Source organism: Chironomus tepperi, unplaced genomic scaffold (assembly GCF_022539635.2).
Source record: "Chironomus tepperi strain 1889 unplaced genomic scaffold, CSIRO-AGI_Ctep_v1 contig_85, whole genome shotgun sequence".
In the NCBI taxonomy this organism is placed as follows: domain Eukaryota; kingdom Metazoa; phylum Arthropoda; class Insecta; order Diptera; family Chironomidae; genus Chironomus; species Chironomus tepperi.
This window is the reverse complement of record NW_027226207.1, coordinates 9,277,412-9,300,860: the sequence shown is the minus strand read 5'-3', so window position 1 is coordinate 9,300,860 and position 23,449 is coordinate 9,277,412. Positions and strand designations below refer to the sequence as shown.

General features: G+C 32.7%; 1 protein-coding gene across 4 annotated transcripts in view; it reads right to left on the bottom strand.

Moving 5' to 3' along the window:
• Nucleotides 1-18,673, bottom strand: part of RYa-R (RYamide receptor) — a 173,737-nt gene extending 155,064 nt beyond the window's left edge. For 2 of the 4 annotated variants that reach the window (XM_070635053.1, XM_070635057.1), the window contains exons 1-2: nucleotides 18,461-18,673; nucleotides 14,499-15,109 (exon numbers count right to left, since the gene is read on the bottom strand). The gene's annotated coding sequence lies outside the window, so the exon portion shown is untranslated. Of the gene's footprint in view, nucleotides 1-14,498; nucleotides 15,110-18,439 lie in introns of all 4 variants that reach the window. The other 2 variants (XM_070635054.1, XM_070635055.1) reach the window with 2 other exon arrangements.
• Between the last annotated feature and the right edge of the window lie 4,776 nt (nucleotides 18,674-23,449).

Here is a 23,449-nt window from a genome sequence, read left to right as displayed (position 1 = left end):
TAGTGGTCTGACACCGAAAAGTCAACCAAACTCAATCCCAGATGTGACTCCTAAATATCCAATGCCTAACGTAACCACGAGGAGCCAAACAAGGTTAGGGCTAAATTTCGCGCGACTTGTCATGATCTCAAATGAAGAATTCGCCATGAAATGCGATAATGAAGAAGTTCTCAATGATCCAGTAAGTATTACTGAAGTAAATGCCAGAGGCGATAGAGAAGAATGGATCCTGGCCATGAAAAATGAGTATGAATCGCTCATTAAAAATAATACTTGGAAACTGGTTGATCTTCCTAAAGGAAAGAAGATTATAAAAACTAAGTGGTTATTCAAGACCAAAAAGAACACAAATGGCGAGATTACAAAGAGAAAAGCCAGACTCGTAGCAAAAGGATTCACACAACGATATGGGATAGACTACAAGGAAACTTTTTCACCAGTAGTGCGATATCAAAATATCAGATTGCTGATTGCATTGGCAGCTAAATTCCAGTTAAAAATCCATCAACTCGATGTTGTGACAGCATTTCTTCAAGGAGAAGTTGATGAGGAACTATACATCGAGCAACCCGAGGGGTTCGATGACGGATCTGGAAAGGTATGTCGCTTAGAAAAGGCAATATATGGTCTTAAACAAGCTGGCAGATGCTGGAACAAAAAACTTGATGAGACCTTAAAGGAATTTGGTCTAGTAAATTTGAAATTAGATCCTTGCATTTACTATCAAGAGAATTTATTGATAGCTATCTACGTTGACGATTTCTTAATCTTCTATAAGGATGAAAAGAAATTAAAGAAACTGATTAAGGATCTTAGCAGTAAATTTGAGATGAAAGACATGGGACCAGCAGAAGGATGCCTAGGCATCCGTATAAAACAAAAGAACGAAGGAATATATATCGATCAAGAGATATATGTCAAAGAAGTATTGACACGATTTGGAATGTTCGAGTGCAAGCCTGTAAAAAATCCTTGTGAAGTATCCATCAAATTGGAGGAAAGTAAAGAAAATGATGACACTATTCCATATCAGGAAGCTGTCGGTTGTCTGCTCTTTATAGCACAAGGGACGAGGCCAGATATTGCATATGCTGTTCATAATGTGAGTAAGTACAATAAGTGCCACAATGAAAGCCATTGGAAAGCAGTAAAAAGAATTATGCGATACCTAAAAGGAACAAGTGACATGAAATTATTATACAAGAAAAGTGATAATGATCTACATGGATATAGTGACTCAGACTGGAGTGCTGATACTTCAACTAGAAAATCTGTGAGCGGCTACGTCTTCAAATTGAGTGAAGGAGCGATCAGTTGGAGAGCTGTGAGACAATCAACGGTGGCATTGTCCAGCACTGAGGCGGAATACACTGCGCTAGCGGCGGCTACACAAGAAGCAATGTATCTCAAACAATTACTTGGCGAGCTGAATATAATCACAAAAGGGACTGTGATTTATGTGGATAATACAAGCGCAATTGCTATAGCAAATAATGATGTGTATAGCAATAGGACAAAACACATTGATATCAAGCTCCACTTCATACGCGATGCGATAAAAAAGAAATTGATGACTACATGCCACGTGAATACAAAAGAAAATGCTGCGGATTTATTGACGAAAGGAATTACTGTGGAATTGCTTAATAAGCACCGTCGGTTCATCGGTCTAGTATAAATTAAGTATTTTTCAATTCATTAATAGTCATTAAGTATCAGTACTTTGTTAAGAAAAGAGTAAAAGAAAATTAAGTTGATAATTAATTTTAATAATTTTCTGAAAGTAGGAAATAGTAGTTTAAAAATATTGTAACAATTTTTAAAACTTAACATTTCTGTTTGTATCGTTGTAGAAAAATGGGTTTCTTCTCTAATGATGACAACACAGGATCTAGGAATCATGAAACTAACATAACTTTGATAGATAACGACAAGATGCAACTTGGGATATTGATAACGTTATTAGTGTTAAAGATTATAGAGTTTATTTTATATTTTGCTAGATCATTAAAAAAGGTTGTCGGAGTAAGAAACAATCCTAATGTATAAAAGCAGTTAGGGATTTGAGAGACCTTCTCTCTGTAATTGAGCAACACCATTAATTAAAGTAAAGAAGATAAAATAAGTTAGGGTGTTGAAAGGAGAATATTTTCTCTCTTTATTTATGATTAATGTATGAGAGTACTTTCTCTCTCTTTAATGTATTTTAATATTTATAGAGTTGAAATAAATATTGTTCTTTATTCTATCTGCAATTATCAACAAACACGAATTTTGCATGAAAAATCCGAATCTAGTCGACTAGACTTCATAAAAAATTCAAGTCGATTTCTAGCCCTGATTTTTATCCAGTCATCAAGCTTACCACGACTAAACTGAAGTTTATAGCCTTGCTAATGTGCCACAAAGCCTAATTTCTGAAGCACTAACCAAACACACCATTCAAATCACATAAATCCTTTGTCAAACATCATTGATCTAATTATAAATGTCACATAAAACACATCCGAAAAAAATACATTCGCAAAACTTTCACTGCCGATTATTGTTCCGCATACATTAAAGATTGCCGATCAAAAATATCGAAAAATTTCTTCTAATAAAATTTGCATAATTTAATCAATAAACGTTATAAACACGAGCATAAAAAATGAGCTAAAGAGAAATAGAGAAGAAAATTAAGAAATTTTTTGTGTATATTCAATAAAGTTTAATTTGGAGCTTAATGACTACCGTAAAGTATTCTAAAATGATTTCCGTTATAAAGAATATGTAGGCGATAAAAGAATGTAATTTAATTCGGAAAAATTATATAGGTCATAAATTTAAGATTGTCTGTAAGTCGGCGAAGATCCCGATCTAGGCATGAAAAAGGGGTTTTTGAGGGTAAATTAGATAATTATATGAATTTAGTTTGTCATAATCTAGTACAAGTTCGGCGTAACTCTCCGTGTCAGAGTCACACCGTGTCATAGTCACACAATCTCAAAGTCACACCATGTTAAAGTGACATCATGTCAGAGTTACACCATGTCAGCGTCACACTGTGTCAAAGTAACTCCGTGTCACAGTCACACCTTGTCAAAGTCACACCTTGTCAAAGTCACACCATGTCAGAGTCACAACGCGTTACAGTCACATTGAATCAGATTCACACCGTGTCAGAGTCACATCTTGTCACAGTCACATTGTGCTAAATTCACACCGTGTCAGAGTAAAATTTTATCACAGTCACATTGTATCACAGTCACATTGTATCACAGTCACATTGTGTCAAAGTCACATTGTGTCAAAGTTACACCGTGTCAGAGTCACATCGTGTCAGAGTCATACCGTGTCAAAGTAACATTGTGTTAAAGCCACACCGTGTCAAACTCACTTTGTGTCACAGTCACATTGTGTCAAAATCACATTGTGTCAAAATCACATTGTGTCAAAGTCATTTTGTGTCAAAGTCACACTGTGTCTCATCGTATAATTTGACATGAAATATTAGATGTGTCTTTGCCTTTGCCACTCGGGCCAGTCAATATTCTAAACAAAAAAAGAACATCAATTCAACATCTAAGACAATTTTCAATTACTTAATGGATGTTTATCGACGAAATGAATTTATAAACATCCAATAAACTTTAACATGATCTAGAAAATAAATTTTTTTAAATTCCTTTTAAATTGCAACAGTTGAAACTTATTGAATTAATTCCAATAAAAGCCACGAATTGGAAATTCATTGTTGAACATTCGTGCATGCAGTTGTGCATATTGTATGTTACCAAAAAAGACGCGTAGATGATTGTTCAGCATGCCAAAAAATATGACCACTCATGTATGAAATGTGGTTAGCCATAAAAGCACATTTAATTGATAATAAATGGCAAGTGAAAATAAATTTAATTCAATTTTGAGAATTTTCAGAGCTGTAAATGTCCAGCGTAGGTGAATTTAATGGGTTTGGAGCTCTATCCAGAGATAATTACATAATTATAAATTTTATTCCCACATAATGAATATTTTCGTAATTTTTGTGGGATGTGATATGAATTTTTAATTGTGAATTTAGGTTAGGGGAGTCGTTCATCAGTTTTGTAACAAGGAAAATTGAAAATCGGAAATTTTGGACCCGTCTTTTTTATTGTTTGACGCGTAATCAAACGCCTTGGCACCCATGACCCTCTTAAGATTGTCACGTAATTAATGAGCAGCTCCTTAGAAGTTAGGAGATTGTTCGTAAATGATGTAGATGAATTAACAATGTTGGGGGTCCAAGAGTATGATGTACAATACATGCAGCCAGCTGCAATAGCCTCTTGTACCCAAGTGCCTATCTTCGACCTTTTCGTGGTGGACTCCGTCAAATAGTTTTACTGTAACAAATTAAGAGAAGTTTCAGGCATGTCTTGAAGTCTTGGCAAGCAACTCCAGTTCCATGCTAGGCTATGTGGCTCATGTAATGTCACTAACTGAAACTATTCATGAATTGATGATGCTCCTTACTTCAAAAAGCAGCTGAAATTAATCAAAACGTGCAATTCCATTGCCTTACAGTCTATCAATGTCCCATAACCTCAAAAAATCAGCCCCCAATGCTCTTTATGCCCAAAATCACTTAAAATAAGTCAGCATGCTAATGCTCATTCATTTATAGCAATGTCTATGATGTGAAATTTCTGCTCTAATTGATATCCTTAACACAAAAAGGTCCGCATTTGGCTTTTGTTTAAAGACGCAAATTTTCGGTTCTAATTTGCAGCATTTACATTATTTGAGGCTAATTTATTGCAAAAAAAGAAGTCTTCTTTTTTAGTAAACAAAAGCGTCTGACTTTATGTTCTTTAGCCTTCATTTTTCTCCGAGCGGACAGAAGAATGGAAAATAAATTGAGCTTTATTTTTAAAAATTTTCTTAAGAGAATTTTAAGCACGAGCAATTTGTTATCAGCTTTTGGTTGTTTTTTCTTTAAATATGGGCTTCAAGAGGATTTTTTTTACATAGAAGGCAACATCAATCTTGATGAATTCAGCAATGAAAAAGGTAGTAATTTCTATGGATGGGAAAGATCACGTGGAGCAACAAGAAAGTTCTTGGAAAGGAGATGCTGATTGGCTGTTTTGCATAAAATGCACGAAAATTAAGGGAGGGGAGGGGTAGAAGGGCTGTTATTTTCGACATGAAAAAGATTTGCAAATTGAAGAATTTTATACAAATTTGGGATTTGACATAAGAAGCTTGGTTTTGTCCTTTTTGAACGCCATTTACCGCATCAAATTGTATGAAGTCATTTGCTTGTTTTAGAGTAGACGTCAAATCGTGTTCGCTAAGGCACCGTTAGTTGCCGTAGTGATGCGAAGATACAGCGCTGACAATCCTGACAATACTGACAATCCTGACAGCCCTGACAGTACTGACTGTATTGACAGTCTTGACAATCTCGACAGCGTTGACAATTCTGACAAACCTGATAGTTCTGAATGTCTTTACAGTCCCCAAGACGTCGGATTTTGATCCAATTTCATGGCAAAAATATGTCCTGCCGAGTTGTGCCGCTCAGGTGCAATCGACGACAATTTATGTAATGACTGAAAGGTTGGTTTCAGCTGAGAATCGAACCTTCGTCCTCTCATGCGAGAAGTTAACAAATATCCTGTCTATTGTCCAAACACTTGGACATAGAGGCCTTATACTCGAACTGACAGATTCTTCTTCTTATGCCTCGACTTCCTAAGAATAGAGTACACAGCAACAACATCAACGTCATCAAATTGTTGCTTTACAATCACGAAAAATGATAACTAACCCAATTTTACCTTTCGATGTAAATTAAGTCATTACAAAAAGGATGAAAATTGGATGCCAAACAGACACAAATATATTCAAAACAAAAATAGTATCGACCTTTTTTTTGTGGATGTGGCATAGCTACTCTATTTGTATCAATGATAAATGATATTGAACTTGCATGACCTTGTCCTCAACCTTGCCTGATTGAGAAGGGTTAATTCAAATTTACATACCCTATCCGAGTGACAACAAGGATCTATTTATCAGCTATATGGCTTTGCCTTAGCCTGCTTATGTCATTCGGGTCAAAAGATTTCGGATTTTACAATTTCAACAATTACTGACCCAAATATCCGACATTAATAAATAATGATCCAAAGGTCGAGCTATCTGTTTTCATTGCTGAATATCTAATTTTAGACTTTAATTTCCTACTTGAATCAACCAAATTGTGAGATCAGTGATGACAGTCGTGATGAATTTATCACAGCATTATTAATATGGCTAAATAAATCATAGCTTGAATCTGTGGAGATTCTTGTTAGATTTTGCTAAATTTGTTATTTAAGTCCAACGGAGAAAAAACCCAATTGAGAGTCTAGCCTCCAAAAGTCCAAAAAGTCCACTATGGAAGAGCTTCCCAAAAGAAGAGTCACCTCTAATGGAGTCCAGAATCAAGAATTTAAACGGTTTTTACCTGTCACAGGAACCTGTTTTGCAACTCTGGTCCGGACTCCATTGAAGACACCTCAACATTAGAGTTCTGCCAACTCTGGATTCCACAATCCTCAACTCATTACAAACAGCGATACCTGCCTGCAGGGTGCATAATGAGTAATTTTAAAAATCATAACTCAAAAACCTTCAAACAGCAATTAAGCCAAACGAATGAAAATCATCTTCTTCCTCTCAAAACTTCCATCAATTTTTTAACAAACCTGTCAAAGTCAAGCGCCACCGTTCAAGGTAAATTAATTGACTCCAATATTTCACATAAGAATTCAAGAAGAAGCACTTGCAAGCAATTAGAATCGCATGTCGGTAGATCTAAATAAAGCCTTCAGACATAGACACACCTAATGTCTGGTAATTATTATGAAACGAGAAGCAGATTGTCGGAAAATGTTTACGTAAAGAATTTTTTTTCTCATGAATGAAGCTTGCCGGTAAATAATTTAATATTGCCTGTCATGTTTTGACATGAAAATTATGACATCAAATATTTTATTGCAAAAGAAAGCTTGAAGCTATCAACCCTTAAAGTGTATTAATTACAGACGTGTAATGTGATTTATTATTAATGACTGGATAGACGGAGGGCTTTTGGGAATTAACGACAAAAAGCTTAATGAGATTTTGACCTTTTGATATTTGACATGTGAGGAAGCCTTGTTAAGTTCGAATGTCAAAGGGAATGCGAATTATGATGCAAATTAGATTTGAAGCCATATTTAGGGTATATGAGTGCTTTTGTATGGTAGATTTGGAAGTAGATGCCAAGGAAATTGTGTAAATTTCTAGGAAATTGGGAGTTAGCTTTGGAAATATTTTTGTGATGCTGCATATGTACATGCATGAAAGTAAAAAGCTATTGTAAAAATGGCAATTTCTACAATATGGCCTGAAACTTGTAAATGCATGCGGACTTTGAGTTTCATTCAGGATATAAATGGATTCCCAATGTTGGATCCCGAGTGGGACTCGGAAGAAAGCTGTTGATAGATACAGTGTAGCACTTGGCATTGAAGGCTGGCAAAAGTTAGCCTGAGATAGAGCCAGTTTAAGACATCAGTTGAGAGATGATCTAATGATTGAAAGCGAAGGTAAGGTAAGGAGTGGGACTCGAACCCCTGCCCTAAGATCTCCGGTCGCATGCTCCTATCACTGAGCAACCGGGTCTATTCAACAATAACAACAAATTTTTCAAATGTCACATCCAAAAAAAGCTCCCAAAAATGCAATAACATAAAGCCTTAAAATTAAATTTAAACAGCTTAGTATTGAAAAATGGTAGAGGATTTTTTAAAAAAAAAGGCTTGTTGAATATTTCATCAAGCATCTGACGTTTGTTCCTATAAATAGATATCATACATATTGTAATTCGATACTTCTTTCATGTAAAAAATTTACACTACAAAGGCTCGACAGAATACAATACTCACACAAAAAAAAAGGAATATAATTCAATTTTAATTCTCATTATTATCATCCGACTGAACCCATTCACCGTTATTCGATTTATCAGATATGAGGCTGTTATTCAAGTGGTTGTCACATGAAAGAATGGATTCGAGTTGATAATTCACAAGCATAATGTTCATTGAACTTAGCTTTGTCGATGATTCTTTTGTTGAGATTTGTTAAGTGTGCCTTGAAAATGTGCCAAAAATGATTCAATTTAAAGCTGGGGGGATTTTAAAGTTTTATTTGTGTGACTTCTGGGGTGGTAGGAATTGATTTTTATTTTGGTGGAACATGTGGTCGGTGAATATGATTTTGAAAATCTGTTGGAATGGGATTGATGAAGCTTGCTCGAATATCACAAGTCAGCTAATCGATCCGAAATCCGGTACCAGTTGACGTTGCTCTGACGTGGTACCTGAATTGAATCGAATTTGGTGCCACGTAAGAGTCATGTCGACTTGAATTCCTTTTCAATCCATCAAGAACCGATAATTGGCCGTTAATGTAATAGGCAATTAGGAAGACCATTTTACTCCGGCTTGTAATGTCCAAAAATTTGCATATTCCATACCTTTAAGCATTCAAAATTATTCCTTTATTTCTCAAACTTAAACTAAAGATCCTATCAAAAAATCATTAGTATCACAGTTTCCATCAACAGAATTTGTTCTTCTTCAAATTCTTCTCAAAGACAAAGTAATAAGAACCAAAGCCTCAAAGCAAGAACTTCACTGGCTGCATGATTTATTCTCAAACTTATTCTTCACTACAAACATTCATCGAAATAAAAGTTTCATTAAAAGCTCAGTAAAAAAGTTGTTATCGTACACATCGAAGACTCACGAATGAAACAAGATAGTTGACAAATAAGAAAAATCAAGAATTTGGGCAGTAAATTTGTTCTTTTTTGACGTTAATAGCTGTTTGCTTTTGTGTTTACAAAATTGTTTTGGATGTGACCCGAGCGGTGAATGGTCTTATATGAGATAAGGTTAACCGAAGTCTCGAAGTCCTGAAATATTCTCGGTCTTGGCATCGGGAACCATAAAAGGCAAAGAGTATGCTCACTTGGTACTGTAATGACATCACGGTACCATGAAAGCATGTTCAATGTCTGTTGGATATAAGAATGTTTCAAAATTAGTCTGAACAGTGTTGGCACAATCTGGACTCAATTGTAGACGCTTTCTTCGACTTTTGGAGTTCTACTCGCAAAGTTCTGACAACTCTGAAAAGCTAGTGGTAAGCAGCCTTTCATTTTTCGCGGAACATACTAGTGGTTGTCCACCACTGGAGAAAGCCCTTATCATACATTTGTAGGATAATTCTGGTATTCACACCTGATTCCTCTTGACCATTCTCGTATAACTAACAGTTCAGTTTAAAATTGACAGCAATCAAATGACCGACAATATCAAAATCTGTTGCTCGAAGAGTTGACAGGACGTGGAAGCCGACCACCATAAGAAATGCCGTCGATCTTAAATGCCGGGCTTCTAATTGCGAAACAGCTATATTTTGCCCTTAGAAAGCCTTATACCTTAGAAAAAATCAGGAGTTCCTCCGCCTTAGCCAGCTGACCCCTAATGTAACGTGAAGATGAAGGCAGCCACCAAATGGACGCATACCAACTCTAATTCCTCGGCTTCAACAATACAAAAATATTCCCTTATCTCTTCAACTTCTCACATGAATATGAAAATTCCACAGAAAAATGTAGCAAAAAAATAAAGGTCAAAAAGGCTCAATATGCTGGATGGCATAAAAGAAACCCCCGTTTTTTTGTTTGCAGTAAACCGCATTTTTCATGACACCCAGAAAAAAGGCAAATTCCCCTCACGACTTTATGGCACAAGCATTTGCGACCGCATGGAGATAATATTTTTTTGCAGCATATGTATTGAAGGAATTTTTCAAAAAAGGGCAATGACAGGATGATAATGCTTAAAAATAGGCAAAAAAAAAAAATGTTAAATCGATATTCAGAATAAATTGAAATGTCGTCAAATGATAGAAATATGCAGCTATAATAGAGTCCAGGTCGTATCCAAAAAAGTTCAAAGATTATTAGACCGTTAAGATTTACAACCTTTACCCTGCCGTAAACTTATCCATTAAACTACATAATTATGTCATTTTTTTGGGGTAGAGCAGAATGACTCAATAGAACCGCTTTAAAGACCGTAAGTGACATTTTTATTATTGAACTATAATCAGGGAATAAAATGTTTTATTATATGTGGGTGGATGATGTTATGAGTGGATGTAGCAATGCTACGTCCATATATTTGATCAAAAAAAGGTTTAATGGGTCATGAGCTATATAATGTGATTTTATGGATCATAGAATTTCTGGTTTCAATTCTGTTATTGTAAAATTTTATATTTTTGTTGGATATGGTGACCTTGAGGAAGTTGAAGGGATTGTTGGAGTTTAATTCAAGATTGTGTGCTTAATGCTTTTTGTATGTTTTATTGATTGATTAAGGAGCATATGGCAGTATATGTTGAATTATGTCATAATAGAGAAAATATAAGAAAATGACAAAATTGGACTAAGATGGAGTAATTAAATGAAGCTGTAAATATTCTAAATGGGTAAAAATAGACAAAATATTGCAGAACTCTAATCTGAATGCGCCAGTACTGAATCCAGACCCTCAAACCTCTGTGAACTTTGGTTTAAGGCAGTTTTGAGCAATATGTGTGCCCCGAAACACTAGAGTGCCGTCAAAAATAGTTGGAAATGCCAGGAATCATATATCATGTGTGTTTTTGGTCGAAGCTTACCACTGAAGTGTGTTTCAAGGGATAAAAGGCTGCACACTTCTGATTTAGACCTTAAAATGAGTGGTTCAATATATAACATCTATGAAAAGAATTCTCTTACCGAATGGACCAAAATACGTTAGAACTAGTCATTAACTGGTCACTAACTAGTTTTAACGTATTTTTGTTCAGTCGCATATCCTTCATCTCTTGCCATTACATAACTTCTATACATTATTGCAGATCTAAGGCTCGAGATGAGTATCGTCTCAAAGGAATATGGGTGGATTTTTCCAAATTTGACTCCAAGTATGCTTTCTCGCAATCAAGATCAAGATCATGATCAAGATATTTGAAAAATCCCGGAATCCTGAAAATGTCAAAATTCGGGAAAACCCGAAAATTTCATTCCTGATCCCAATCCCGAAAATTTATCTCCAAGCCAGCCTGGACATTTTTTGTGTCTTTTTACTTCTTTTTCAGTACATATGTAAGTATATGAAGTATCTAAGAGTAATTTTAAATAGTATATCCGACAAAAGAACATTTAAGTTTCAAAAAGTATATTCAGAAGCTCAACGTGTTGATGATATCGATAATACTCTTAAAGCTGTGAATACCTTTACAATTCTATCCATAATTTATTGATAATACGTCCATTTAAGCACATTTGTGGACATTTGTTCAATATTAAATGAACTGCATAGTTGAAACTTTTCCTAAAGATTCAACAATAGCTTCATAGTTTTTGTTAGTTATTCTTCTTATTAAGTCAACCTACCTTAACAATCCAAAACCATTTTATCAGAATGCAATTCCAAAATCCGTAACTTTCAACAATTTCTCAATTCAATATTCCCATATCAAATACACAAAATAAACTCTCAAATACCTTAAACTTCATCTTACACCCAATTCCAATACCGTATCAAATCCCATTAAATACAGCACAACTCATTGTTTCTTTGCAAAAAAAAAAGGAATCGAAACATTTAATTGGAAAACTTCATGAAGCGAGGAAGTTTCAATCATAATTCAAAAATTTTCCATCGACATAAATTTATTGTCGAAAGCTTAAAAGCCTTACGGATGCTATGAAGAAACATTAATCGACTATAAAATTGAAATTTACTGTAGAACAGGAAGTAATCGATATTATATTTCATGCCTGAATAGATGTTAAATACTTTAATATGTTTGTGTATTCAATCGTGGAGCTTAATTTAAAGAAGACTTTAAGCCTTACTAATATTTGGACTGGATTTTCATCCTTCTACAATCAAATTACGTGACAATCCATGAAGGGATTCTCGAGATAATAAAAAAAGTTTTCTTTCCGACCAATTTAGATGGAATTCACTTGTGGAAACTTTGTAGACGATTAATGACTTAGACGAAATGATTTGGTGCTTTGGGGAGCAGATAAGATACGCAATGATTTCATATTTATCGTAAAAATTGGTTTTATTGGGTATGAAAAGTATTTATTAGCAGATAATTATAATTGTCATTTAAAATTATATCATTGATCTCTTATCTTTGAGGGTCGGTTAATGATTATACATTAGGGGCTGTAATTTTGATATTGAGTTCGGGTTTTGATTTATGATATTGGTAAGAAGCATTACGGTGGGGGTAGGGGATCTAAAAAATGTCTTTTTCAACGATGTGTAATTTCCGAACGTTCCCTTTGTCAAAAATATAGCCTTGAACATTGCTTGAAAGACACACAGCGTAGGAAGCCTGGGGTTGAGGGCCAAGATGAGTTTAGTCTGGTTACAAGTTGGCTGAAATCTAGCATGAGTCTGTCATAAACTAGCGTTACTCTTCTCCAGACTGGCATAAATCTGGATTGAAGCTTGATTTCACTTAATTTAGCAACACGCAATTGGCTTGGCATCGTGAGACTTAGTTTTTCACAATTCCTACACCGTGTGTCTTTTGGATAAATAGTTTGTCCTACCCAACTCGGTCGAAACACATCAAAACATGTTCAAGTCTACAAAATAATTGGAACCAAACAAGCCCCGCCTGAAAGAAGCTTCCAAGTGGTTGACACAGCAGTATGAGGACACAGCTGTATATTTCAGTATGTATCGATCGAATAAGCATTCTGATAAGCATGCTTAACTGGAGTGAATCAATCTCATATTACATTGGGTACTTGCAATGCTGATTCAGCTATTTTAGTCTTTTATGCTTCACATTTGCATTGTCTTCAAATTTAATTTCAATTTATTATGTATCATCGGAGAGGTTGTCAACCCCCTCAATATACAAAATTAGAAGTTCCACGACATAAAAAATTGTCCTAATTACTGAATTATTTCTTAATGTTGCAAAAATTTCTCTTTTTCTTATCAGCATCTCCGAACATTAGAAGATAATTAATCACAGCAAATATCTCATTAATCTCTAAAAATAATCCAAAAATTGCTTGTTAAGGATGTGAAAATAGGAATAACAGTAAAAAGAATAGATTACATTGAATTTTGTACACAGCGATTTAAAATGAGATTTAAGAGATTAAAACTTTTATGTTTTGAAATTCAGTTTATCAAAAATGAGATAATGCTGTGTGAGGAGAAGGAAAAGAGAAAATTATTAAGTTAAGCATAACAAGATTTTTGATATTATGTTTATGGAGAAAAAAGTCTAGTCGTTTGTGGGGACATTCCTTTGATCTTGATATCTGTGATAAATATATTTTTCAAGTCTTATTGGATTAAGTATTAAAAATTGACTTCTTTTGAAAAATTAAATATTGACATTTCAGAATTAATCAAGGATCAGACACTTCAATCTACAGTACTGTACTAACTGTATATTTTGGATTTATATGAAATTTCAGTAATTAAAGTACTGTACATTTGGTGTGCTTGACAATTGGAATTTATTAATTTTTCATTCTAATAAGCTTGGAATAAAGCTACGAACCAAAGAGTCCGGAATAATTTTTATTACTTTTTCCGCTCCTACTAATGACCATTCAGGGGTCCAGAAGATTTTAGGGAATTTTTGTTACGAACAAACCCTGACAAATTGAATAATTGTGTCTTGAAAGAGAAAGGTTGTTGGTCTCCACACCTTCTTCCTTTAGATACCTTAGATACTCCCTTGATTATCTTTATATCAAATGATCATTTGATTTTCAAAATATTGATGGTTTTTAAATGAGTCAATATCCCACTCAGAAATTTCGAACGAATTTTGAATAAAATTGTGAGGAAAGCAGACCTGAAACCGAATTTAACTGCATAATTTTGGATTTTGAAGATTTTCCTGCAAATTTCAATCAAGAAGAAAATTTCATCATTTGAAATTTGGGCCAAAATTTTTAAAATTTCTGAAGAAATTGACGATCAAAATTTAATTATTTCGTACATTTAAGTGAAATTTTTGGTCTTTTTTTATAAGAGAAGTTGCATTAACTTATATACTTTTATTTTGCTATGCAAAATTCCTTTTCAATAGGGTACGGATTAGAACATGTACCGTAATTAGTATTAATTATCATAAGAATCCACTGATATCCTCTTCGAACTATCGCTGGTAAGCTATCTTTTCCTTACAAATTCGGTCAAAATTCGTTCTAAATTGCTGCTAAGGATAAAAGTCTTTTTATAATAATTTGAAATTTTCCGAATAAAGTAAAGCTCGAAGTCGACTTGAATTTTGCATGTGATAATCGAGTCTTTTCTTCACCATTCGATATAAAACTAACAAAATCTTTTAAAAAATTACACAAAATTAATTCTACATACGATAAAAAATTCCAGATGCTTAAAAATATTCAAAATATTGTTTCTCTTCTTAATCGATTATTTCTGCTAAGAATATTAAACAGCTTCAAAAAAAAAATCCTCATAATTTCATGATGTACACAAAGTAATTTTAATCCACTCAATCTCACAAAATTCCGCTCAATAGCAGATAAATTCACAAGATAAATAAACACTGAAAATTTTTAAGACCTTGATTCTGTTCACAGCAAAGGATTTTTTTTATATTATTTGCACATTCCAATCATTCCAATTACTATAACTTGCGTATTCAATAAATTAAATGAGTCAGCATTCAAGTGTAATGAATGAATGAATTGTAAATAGAAAATTAATTTCACTTCGACCACTTCACAGTATATACAGCACAAATATTATTCGATTAACTTCTTTTTTCCTTTTTCTTTCTGCTGCTTTTAATGACTATTTACATACACTGTACTGTTTATTTCAAAAAAAATTGTACAAATTAATTTATTTCCTTTCATGATCTGGAAAATTAGTTTCGTTCGGCTGTTGCTGACTTTATGATCAATTTCAATTTCCTTAAATGGCTGATTTTTATCGTCAATTGGTGATTATAGATATGAGAACTGTGATAAATATGAAAATATGTATAATGATGATTAGTTCGAGCTATTTTAATAATTGAACGGACTTGACTGTTGCGCTTGATATTTAATGTTGGGTGGGGTAGTAATGTCAAGTAAGGGATTTCATTGGATATTGATTGATGTGTCATAATTCCTTGATTTTTCATGAGTATTGCTATTACTTTTAATGATAGTTGATTATTTGAATAGCTTGATTAAGGAAATTGATATTTCTAATGTTCTATGTAGACCCGAGAATGCCAGTTAGATGTCAAAACTGAGAATTTGTACAAACTTTGTGATACAGCCAGTAACAGAGTCAGATAGAAAGCATTTTGTAGTAACCAAGGCTCCAAGTCGGAGTATGGTGCCAGTAAGTAAGTATATAGACATGAGCGACACAAATACAGATGGCTCCCCTCATCGCCTCCATTTGACAGTCATCTGTGCCACTCGGGATGTATACATATGTCCCTATAAAGCTTGCAGTATCGATTTTAAAATCGAGAACATTTCAATCTGGCTTTAATTCTATTTTCCTTTAGTGCAATCTTCTTCCGAACGCCTTTGATGTTCATAATTGATTTTTCAAATTTAAATTGAGTTTTGTATGCTGCGTGATATTATTTGAAGAGTTGATTACTCTCATTTATTTTGTAGCAAGGTTGAAAATATTGGATAAATTTGAAAAAGTTTAGAAATTTATTAGAACATAGGAGAAATTATGGAAAGTAGAGACCTAAGGCAGGGTTGATAGGTATCCAAATTCGGAGAGTTTGGAAGTCTCTATTGACGATCTGACTCCATTGGAGCCTGACTTAGGATTAAACCAAAACTTGACACAAACTTCAGAACTGAAAACGAAAAATGAACGCTTCATCAATCTATGAAGTACAGGCTTGAACTATGCTTTCCCGAAATCTCGGTTCCGGAAGATTTTCGGGACTCGGGACTGTCCCGGTTCCGGTCCCGATATCGAGAAAGCATAGCCTGCACATCTAAAACGAAGGAAATTCAGATCTGCGATTTTCGATCGAAGCAAATATCCAAAAATATCCAAAACTTTTCACTTTCAATTTCAAATTTTGTAACATTTAATTCAATTTAACATTTTAATCAACATTCATCCTAAATAATTAATTAGGTGTTTCCGAAAATTCACAAAATAACTTTTGACAGCTTTTTCGACATTTTCTCATTTCTTTTGAATTTTTAATGTCAACCTTGACATTCAAGCCAACCACAACTGTTACAAGAATAAAAGTTTTGCAAGAACTTCTCAAATTGTTGTATTGACTCCTTAATACATTAGATAATATTCCAGGATGTAGTCCCTATTATTCAATCTTATCGTAATCAACTCACGTAGGGGAAAAAGTTTTAATTAGAAAATAAAGTTTATTTGAAGGCATAATAGATTTTTTTCTTCCTTTATTCCATTATTCTCAGATTATCAATAATTAAATATGATTTTGTGTTAAAGTGCTTATGTATTGTGATGGATTATTGTTAATATAGTCGATACCAGGGGTGGGCAACCTTTAATTTTTGACTGCATACATTTTTGAACAATTTTGATCAAGACTCGACCGAAATCGCACAATTTCATAGCTATTGTGCATTTGTGTACCGCGACACACAGGTTGCCCATCACTGCCCCCATACCGAAGTCCATAAATCCAATCAAAAACTCATTCAACTTACAAAATTAATCTAAATTTCCTTTCATACTTGATTAAAGCTCATGCTCAGCTCAATCGTATCATTCCAAAAAATCATCTATTGGATGTCCTTACGAATAAACTTCCAATGACCGCTCAAGATGAATAAAAATATTCATAATAATTAAACAATATTTCCTGTGCTCAGAAATGACGAGTGAAATTTATGATAATGGAAATATATTTTTTTATTGCAGTTTTACGAATATTTTAATTATCCTAATGGAATAAGTAAAAGAACTTTTCATGAGGCGTTAAAAATTATTTTATGAACCTGAAAATTTTTTCTTCGTCTTTCGATTCATGTTCAGTGACATTGAAATGAATAAAGAGATTTCCGGGGAGGATTGAAGAAAATTGAAAATTGAGAGAATTTTTGAGTGTGTAGAAAAATTGAGCTGAGAAATTTAAAAGTTTTCTTTAAGATTTTTTCTTAGTGCCGTTTTTAACCAGTTTTTAAAATTTAAAGAAAAAATTATTTTGAAAATTTTAAAAAACTTTTATAAAATAGAAAATGTAAAACAAAAGTTATTTCATATCAGATTTATAAAAGTAATTTTGATCTAAAAAGTCCAAATGCAAATTTTGTCTCTTAATAAATTTAACTTTGATTTCCTTAAAGTCCGATATTTTAAATTCTAAACTTTCTTAAAGAAATTACTTTTTTTTAAATTTTTAATATCATCAAAATTTTAATTTTTAAATTCTAGAACATTTTGAATTTTAAAACCTTGAAAATTTTTAATTTTAAAAATTTTAAATGTTTTAATTTAAGATTTTCTAAATTTTTGAAATTCGTTAGAATTTTAAAATTAAAAACTTTTAAAATTCTTTAAATTAAAAACTTTTAAAATTCTTTAAATTAAAAACTTTTAAAATTCTTTAAATTAAAAACTTTTAAAATTCTTTAAATTTAAAACTTTTACAGTTCTTTAAATTTAAAAATTTAAAACTTTTAAAATTCTTTAAATTCAAAATTTTAAACTTTTAAAATTCTTTAAATTTAAAAATTTAAAACTATTAAAATTCTTTAATTTTAAAAATTAAAAACTTTTAAATCTTTTCAAATTTTTTGAAGTTTTAAATTTAGAAACTTTTTAAATTTTAAAATTTATTAAATACAATTTTTGAAATTTTAAAGTTTTCTGATTTCACGAATTCCAATTTGTAAAAAGCACACAATATCAGATTAGAAAAATTTTAGATTCCTTTGTCAAAATTTATTTCTTAATTTTTGTTTTCTAAATTTTTAAAATTTTAGTTTCATTTAAAAAATCACTCAAAATCTCAAATCTCATTTAAATTAAAAAATTCTTTTTAGATTCGAATTGTTTCAAAAAAATTTAAATTTAAGAACTTTAAATCCAAAAATCACAAAATTTTTCCAATCAATTTCAACTCAAAATTCCATCCAAATTAATCAGTTTCAATTTCCTATTTCCAATCAAGAACATATTTCCAACCCATCAGCCATAAGCAAATTATCACCCACTTGTCAAGAATCAAAATATCATCACACATTTAAATGTCAATGTCATATCCATTCAATCATATCAATATCTCAAATAATTAGTAATATCTCATATTAATCTGCTAATTAAACGATTACGATTCAATAGTTCTCAAGTACCATTGATTTTATCACATTTTTTTATATAATTTATGACCGGCAATTAGTTTAGCATTGATCACATCCAGTGTGACTATCCGCTTAAAAAATCTGTTGCTAACTATTTTCTACACAGCATATCCAAAAAAAAATTGTATTTTCTTCTTTTTTTGAAAAAATAAATTTTATATCAGTTCCGATATTTCACAACCACACAAGCGATCTCGCATCTGAATGAAATAACCGCCAAATGAAGACTGAAGAAAAGCGATAAGAAGGAAATGCAACGTAACAAAAACATTTTTTTTATATAGTTTAATTCCGAAGACTCGCTGTGCAGAAATGATGAAAAATTATTTGCGATGTTTCGATGATACTCGACTGTGTCGGCAGTTCTTGTGGCGATTATATGCAGCAACTGCGCAGACTCGTCATTACCTGATTATGCGTTGCTTATTATGTGTCGGAATGTCATGAGAATGTATGGATAGTCTGCAGCGCTTTTTATGGATTCTAGTTCCAATTTTAGTCAGCCTTTATCAGCTGATTTACACGAAAAGTCCATCAACAATGTGAAACACATGCCGCGTGTTGATGAAATAAATTTTTTTTAATGCTCGGCAATTTTTTTTTTTTGGGAATTTTTAAGCAATTAAAGTCAGACTTAAGGCTTTTGGACGTAAATAATTCACATTTTGTGTGATAACAATAACCGTTATTGCTCATTCAATTGATGAGCATTATTGTCAATGTCTTTAACAGTTTTCTTTCCGCCTTTTTTAAACAGAAGAAGCAGCATAAAATTTCATCTTCTGTTTGATTTATTTTTATTGAGTTGTTCATTATCGGCACGGATAATTTCTTTTAATTTCATTAACATTGGAGCTTGTGGTAGGTGGGTATTGTGGTTAACATTTTATTTAATGGAGTTTCTTTTAATGGTTTTTGTGTCATTTCTTAGGCAGAGTTGATGGTTGGGAAAGTTTTGTTAGCTGCTTATAAGAAATGTTTTGAGCATGTCTGAGTAATGTCTACGAGAACATCTTATTCTTAGATGAGAACTTTGGAATCTGAAGTTGTCAAACTTAGTGCTTCATTGGTCGGACAGATCAATTGAGTTACATGATCTTCTTTAGACACCAACTCTGGTTAGGAGTAGTTGCATGACAACAACTTGCTCAGGTTAGTTACTATGTATATTACTGGCTACAACTTGCCGTAAATCCGAGCAGGGAAGGATCGTCCTCAAGAGTGCGCTTACAGTACGCTCGTTCAAGTGAGTATGCTCATTGACTATTAAGGCAAAATGGGTCGAAATGTGCCTGCCAGGGCAACTTCCCGACTTATCATTAATACAATAACGTAGCAAACAAAATGTACTGTTCTGGCAACTATCTCTCCCAACAGCAACCAGTGTAATTATTCTATTTCATTAGTTGCTACCATAGGCACCATATTGTAGATTAGAAGAAGTCGACGTCTGACTCTGAAGCTTACCAAATGTCAACTGTATCTCTCTTGACATTTGCTGACGATCGAGCGATATTTCCGTATCCTGGCACGCTGCAGTTTAGATCCGTTGTGGGCAGCTATTTATTTTTCGTGGTACATTTTGGTGGTAATCTTCGATTTTGGTATTTCCAAAATATATTGACGACAAACAGATTGCCCTTTACCAAGATAGATCCAAATCACGTCCAAATAACAATATAGACAGTAGAACTACCTTAACTCCCTTTTCGCAGAAGATTGTTCTACTTAAAAATGACATCCTAACCCATTGCTTACTAATTTCACTTAATCATGACATCCTGACCCATGACTGATTTCTTAGAAATTTCTCAAAATCTAAATTGACTTCCATACTGCAAAGGGTTTACTAAGAATTCATCCAACCATTCATAAATATGCATAATGCTTAGATATTTATACTTTTTCTTAGAATTATGACCTATTAAACTCATCCCAAGTCAACATTTCATTCATCCCAAGAATAACTCGACCCACTGCATATCCTTTGATGTTTGACTTACTCATTCATATTTGACTTATTCAAATAATATTCAAATAAAGTACACCAGTTCCATTCACGTGTAAAATATAGAAAATTATGTTAAAATCATCAAAAATTCTCTCCATACACATTATATGGTGGAATAAGCTTAACATTTTACACTAAACCGGAAACATCTGTTTTAAGGCAAGTTTTCAGATCGTTGAACAGGAAAAGCGAAAAGTGGAAGTGCTAGAATATCAAACGAGATATGCTTTTTATTAATTTTAATGTGAATAATTTTGGATGCGAATATTTCGATGAAACTTTCGGATGTCCGAAAAAGTTAGTTTTGTTTGCTTTAGATTTGGATGGAAATGAGCTACTATGCGAAGTTAGAGAAAAAGTGTCATTAGCCATATCATACTTCGAGTGGGAGTCGAACCGACATCTGATTGATTCCATGTCAAGTGCTCTTAATAGCTGGGCTACCGAGGATTGTTAGGTAGCGAGGTACAATGCTCAGTTAAACCTACATACTTCTCTATCCGTGCTTATGGCACAGTTCTGGTCATTATATTGGACCACAGCATAAATCTAACAAGTATTGATAGTTTCTGGTATTCAAACCTGTAAGTTATTATGTCTAGTCAACCATACAAACATAAAATATAAGTTAAAATGAAGTATGACGCATTTGCGGTCATACAAAGACATCATGACGTCGCTCTTAAACCAACAATCATTGATGACGTTCAGATTAACACATCAACGTGTTTTACCATCACTAAAGTCATCAGCAGTATCCAAAAAAATTCAATAATTCCTAAAACAAAAGCCACAATCCAATTGATAATCTTCAGCTTACATCTTTAAGCCATTTAATGTCTTAACTCAAAAATAAACCTTTAAATCATATTCAAATCTTTTACATTTTTATGCTGTAACTTAAATCCATAATCGGATCCATTTAACATGTAAATCTGATGTTTAATTTTTCACATAAAATAGATAAAAAATGTAAAATTTAAATTGAATAAATTAATGTTTTTATTCATATTGGGTGTGTAAAATGATGTTAGATTTATGGGTTTGTGCAACTTGATATGCTGTATTGAAATTTAGTGTTGCTTTCTTTCTGATTGGCACAAGTTGTAAGAGAAGGAACCAGAATTAAATATTTTACATTAACTCTATCTCAAAGTCGCGTGTTTCTGGCAGTCTTATCGAGCTTTTCAGGTTCCGTGGCGGAACATTCTTCATTGGTATCGCTAGGGGAAGAGTAAATGCTATCTAAAATCTGTGTAGCTTCTTTGTGTCGCAAAGAATGGCTTCAAGTTTTAAAATTTTGAACAGAAATTCGGAAAAATTGTTCAATTTCTTGAAATTTGTATGAAAAAATGTGAAAATTGACAAATTTGAATCATTTCCATTCATTGATTGGATTTGTCTGGGTTTAGTCTTAAATCAGACAATTCGTAGACGCTCCCTGAACATCTTCGAATGTCAATTCAAATGAATGTCAATAATCAAGTCATGATTTTAAGGAATATAGACGAAAAAGTAATCTCATCACGTTTAATGCACTAATGAAAATTTTCAGACATGACCAGATATTTTATGGCTCAATAATAAAACAAAAGAAGTTCAAAGCACATAAAAAACCAGCAATTTCTTCAAAATTTAATGCAGATTTTACTAAAAATTCTTTTGTTTCTGATTTTTTGAAGATTTTTATCAAATAAAACAAGAGTTTTTGTTTATTTTCTTTTATTCAGCTGCTTTGCATGTCTGGCAAGTTTAAAATAAACTTATTTTGTATTTTTAAGATTCTTTAGTTCTTTTTAAATGCAAATTTATAGTGAATTTGATTCAAAATTGCTCAATCATACTTAATTCTTAATTGTCTGTTTAAAAGAAACAGCATGGAACCAATTCTAGGAACTAACTTGGAGATTATTTGGAAATGTCGACTGAAATCAACTCAAAGTTTGAATTGGAGCTTGCGAGTGACTTGAAAGCATTGAAACCAAACAATCTCACAACTGCATGTCATCCACAATTATATGCAGCAACAATCATCTCTTACAAAATGTTCAACAAATTAATTTTCCACAAAAAAAAGTCTTTCACGCCCAGCATAAAATTACAAATCTTCAAATTTACTTTATTTCACATAATCAAATGACTCAGCAGATAATAATGAAGCATAACAATTGCTTTTTACCTTTTATAGTCTAACATGAGAGCTCTTACCATTTTTTTTATGTTGAAAATTTTCTAAGCTGAAGAAAATTTTTAGTCGATTAACATTTGAAAAAGTAGATTTATGGAAATAAATTAAGCTTTAAGGTCAATTGATGCTCAAATCAATTTTCTTATTTTCTTTTCTTTTAAAGTTTAAACAAATAAAATAAAATGAAGACATCACTTGAAGATTTGTGTGTCATGGCGTGTGAAAGTGCAAGTTTTTAATGTTTTTAAATAGTTTTTCTGATGTTTTGCAAATCATTGGATAAGCTGGGGTTTAGTGATCGATTTGGGATGTAAAATTGTTATGTTGGTGCTTTTGTATTGAACAGAGCTTGAAGTCGACTCGAACTTGTATGGAAAAGTTGACTCCACTAGAATTTTGGATGGAAATGTCGATACAAATCGACATAAGTATCCTCGATATCATATAAAATTAGAGTCGACTTTAAGCTTTGGTATTAAGGAATAATGAGTCTTTGCAGTTTTGTCTACTATTTCTTAACAAAAAAAATTCAAAATAGTAAATAAAAGGAGTTCCTGAGCATAACAAATGGAGCAGACTCCACCTCGACACTTTTGGGAACCCAACAAAGCTCTTTAATCAATACCAAATGAAAGCAACCTCTTTTTGGCAGTTATATGTATGTCACATCATTTCCCGAGTGGACAAAAATACATTAGAACTAGTCATCAGCTAAATTTTAGCATTAAATCCCAATGAACCAGTTATAAGTTTCTTCCACTCGGGTCTCGGTCACTCGGAG